Raw genomic sequence first — 4,053 nt, 5'->3', positions numbered from 1 at the left:
TCAACACAGTCACGCTCCCCTCCCTCTGCCCCCTGTCCGGGGACCAGGTACTCACGGTACTCTGCCATGAAACTTAAGCAGAGTACCGTCTGCCTGTGCTCACCTGCCGATCACCACGATCCATCTCATCTGCCTCTCTCTCCTTGCTGGCCCTGCCACTCCACCAAAACCTCTCACCGATGACGGCCCTAATCCCAAATCTAGGGGACACGTTTGTGTTCTCTAAGTCAGCCTCTCAGTTACATTCAGATGAAATTATTTCTTTCTGGTGCCAGCAGGTGGCGTGGTGGTTAAGGGCACTGGACTCCCACATGGCCATCCACAGTTTGAGTCCCGAACCTGGTGACTTGCTTTCTCTCTGATCAAATTAAAATAGATAAATAGGGAACCAGCAGTTAGCGTAATGGCTATGTCGCTGGACTCCCACGTAGTCGACCACGGTCCGTGTCCCGGACCCAGTGGCTTAAAACTCACGCCAGGCACATGTGCGTGCATGCCCAAGATCCCAAGAGGAGAATGGAGGAGAAGGGATTGCAGCGTGACCATCCACCCTGGGGGTGATTTCTCACTTTCTGTCTCTATGTCTCTCTCTGTCTGGCTGGCGAGCGCACGCGCCCTATAGCAAAAACAAACAAACAAACAAACAAAAAACCTCTCTCAAAAAAAAAAAAATTTAAAATAGGGAACCAGCAGTTAGCATAATGGCTATGTCGCTGGACTCCCACGTAGTCGACCATGGTTCGTGTCCTGGACCCAGTGGCTTAAAGTCTCTCTGTCTCTCTCTATCTGTCTGGTGAGCGCACGCGCCCTATAGTGAAAATCTCTCCGAAAAGAAAAAAAGAAAAAAATTTAAAATAGATAAATAAATAAAATTAAACAAAATAATTCTTTAAAAAATATTTTTTCTTTTTTAAAAAAAGAATTATTTAATTTTATTTATTTATTATTATTTTTCAAGTTAACCAGAGAGAGAGAGCAAACTGGCTGGCCCAGGACTCAAACTGTGGTCGACCATGTGGGAGTCCAGTGTCTTAACCACCATGCCACCTGCCAGCCTCTGAAATGATTTATTTATTTATTTTATTATTATTTTTTGAGAGATTTTTTAAAGAATTATTTAATGTTATTTGTTATTATTATCATTTTTTAAAATGTCATTTATTTATTCATTTATTTTTAATTTGACAGAGAGAGACAGAAAGAGGGGAAGTGAGAAAGCAAGCTACCAGGTCCAGGACTTGAACCATGGTCAGACATGTGGGAGTGTCCAGCACCTTAACCACCATGCCACCTGCTGGCCCCTAAAGAGATTTTTGCTCTAGGGCACGTGTGGTCACTGGAGAGACAGAGAGAAAGTGAGAAATCACCTCCCAGGAGGGATGGCCATGCCACAATCCCTTCTCCTCCATTTGCCTCTAGGGATTTTGGGCATGCACACATATATGCCCAATATGACTTTCAAGCCTCCGGGTCTGGGACTCAAACCGTGGTCAGCCATGTGGGACTCTCGTGATGTGACCATTACGCTATCTGCTGGCCCCAAAATGATTTCTCTGTCCTGTAGGACTTCTCCTGCTTGCTGTGACCTGAGCCCTCCCCTTGCCAACACCCCCACAGAGCCCCGATTCTGGTCCTCTCCATTCCTCCTCCTACCCCTACCTTCCACGGCATAACCCAAGAAGGTGTGGCCACACTGCAGTCCTTCCTTCATGTCTCCATCCCATCAGGATACATGTGGCCAGCGTGTTTCTCAGGTCACCCCCCACCCTCCACTCTCCGGGGTCTTCGTGTTCTTCCTACCCATGTCTAGCAGTCCAGTGTCCCCATGTGTAGATACATGATTCCGTCTCCATGTCCTAAGAAATCTTGCCCTTAACTCTGCTGCCCACTCTTTTCTCTGCCACCTCCTGGTGAGAGCAGCCTCTACTTCCTGCTTTGCCTGTGTTTTTAAATGGTCAGACAATGGGTGTGCTCACCAGAGAGAGAGAAAGTACCCCCCAAGGGGTCATGGTCACACTGCGATCCCTTTTCCTCCATTTTTCTGTTCTATCAGGATTTGGGGGTGTATGTATGCCCGGTATGTTTTTCACGCTGCCCGCGGTCGGGCATATGGGATCCAGCTTTCTGTGGCCAGTGTGTAACTGCTGTGCTAGGGACCTGTTCTGCTTTGTTTCCTGACTGCTGGCCTTCTGGCTTTCCCTGCTTCAAAGCAGGGCGACTTTATGAGTCCTGACCCGTCACACAAGTCCATCCCCACTCCCAGATCCCAGAAGGACCTGTGCTTGGGGCGTGCTCTTGGCTTAAGGCTCTTGCTGTCATCACCTTGACATTCCTAAGAATTTTTGAACAGGGGACCCTGACTCATTTTGCACCAGGCCTCCTGAATTATGTCAAAGTCAACATCCTCTTTTTTTAAAAAAAATTATTTATTATTTAATTCCATTTGTTATTATTTTTTATTTCTTTTATTCATTCATTTATTTTAATCTGACCAGAGAGAGACAGACAGAGAAAGAAAGAGAAAGTGAGAAAGCAAGCCACCAGGTCCAGGATTCGAACCGTGGTCAACATGTGGGAGTGTCCAGTACCTTAACCGCCATGCCACCTGCTGGCGGTTTTAAAAAATCTGACCAGAGAGAGACAGACAGAGAAAGAAAGAGAAAGTGAGAAAGCAAGCTGCCAGGTCCAGGACTCAAACTGCAGTATGTCATGTGGGAATCCAGCCCCTTTAACCGCCATGCCACCTGCTGGCCCTGCCACCCTCCTCTTATGCCCTGCCAGTCTATCTTCCTTGTAGCAGCCAGAGAGATCCTTTAAACACGCATTAGATCGTTAGACAGACTTTGCTTCTTACTCAGAGCAAAACACCACAGTCCTTAAAACAATCTGAAAGCCCTCGGCAGTGGGGCCCCCTACCACCTCAGCCTCCTACCTCTCGCCTTTGTCGCTGTGCTCCAGGACACAGATGGAGGCATTTGCACCTGCTGATCCCTCTGCCTGACATGCCTTTCCTCTGGATAACCATTTGGTTTGTTCCTTTACCTCTTTCAGAGTTTTGCTAGCTATCACCTCCTCCTGGAAGTCTTCCAGGACCGTGCTGTGTAGAATAGCACCATTAAGCTCTTCTCAGTCCTGAGTACTCATCACTTCTTACATTAGGATATAGATTTTCTTATTTGTTGATTGTATGTGTCTCTATACTAAAATGTAAACCTCATGGGGGCTGGTCTCATTGAGAACATCACTGTGTCCTCACTGCCTGGCACGGGATAGTCACTCAGTAATAACTAGTGGATGGGGGCCAGCAGATGGCATAATGTTATGTCACTGGACTCCCACATAGTTGACTAGTGGACCTGGTGGCTTGGAACTCATGCTGGGTGTGTGTGCATGCATGCCCCAAATCTCAAGAGAATGGAGGAGAAGGGACTGCGGCATAGCCTTCTCCCTGAGGGGGCATGATTTCTCCTTTTCTGTCTGTCTCTGTCTCTCTGGTGAGCGCATGCACCCCATAGCAAAAATCTTTCTAAAATAAATAAATAACGATTAAATAGGGGCCTACAGGTGGCATAGTGGTTAAGAGTGCTGGACTCCCACATGCCCGACCATGGTTGAAGTCTTGGACTTGGTGGCTTGCTTTCTCACTTTCTCTCTCTCTCTCACTCTGTCCCTTTCTGGTCAAATAAAAATAAATAAATAAAATAAATAATAAAAAAGTTAAATAAAACAATTAAAAAAAAAATTGGGACCAGCTGTTGGCATAATGGCTATGTCGCTGGACTCCCACGTAGTTGACCGCGGTTCGTGTCCCGGACCCGGTGGCTTAAAACTCACGCTGGGCGCGTGTGCGTGCATGCCCAAGATCCCGAGAGGAGAATGGAGGAGAAGGGATTGCGGCGTGACCATCCCCCCTGGGGGATGACTTCTCGCTTTCTGTCTCTCTGTCTCTCTCTGTCTCTGGCGAGCGCAAGCGCCCTACAGTGAAAATCTCTCCAAAAAAAAAAAAAAAGTTAAATAAAACAATTCTTTTTTTAAAAAAAAAAAAAATGAATT

At 46.8% G+C, this 4,053-nt stretch overlaps 1 protein-coding gene across 1 annotated transcript in view; it reads left to right on the top strand.

Annotated features, from left to right (window-relative positions):
- ABCC3 (ATP binding cassette subfamily C member 3) overlaps positions 1–4,053 on the top strand; it is a 66,333-nt gene that overhangs the window by 54,863 nt on the left and 7,417 nt on the right.

Source organism: Tupaia chinensis, unplaced genomic scaffold (genome assembly GCF_000334495.1).
Source record: "Tupaia chinensis unplaced genomic scaffold, TupChi_1.0 Scaffold000383_1, whole genome shotgun sequence".
NCBI lineage: Eukaryota > Metazoa > Chordata > Mammalia > Scandentia > Tupaiidae > Tupaia > Tupaia belangeri.
Note: the sequence above shows the minus strand (reverse complement) of the source record. Positions and strands in the feature narration are given on the sequence as shown.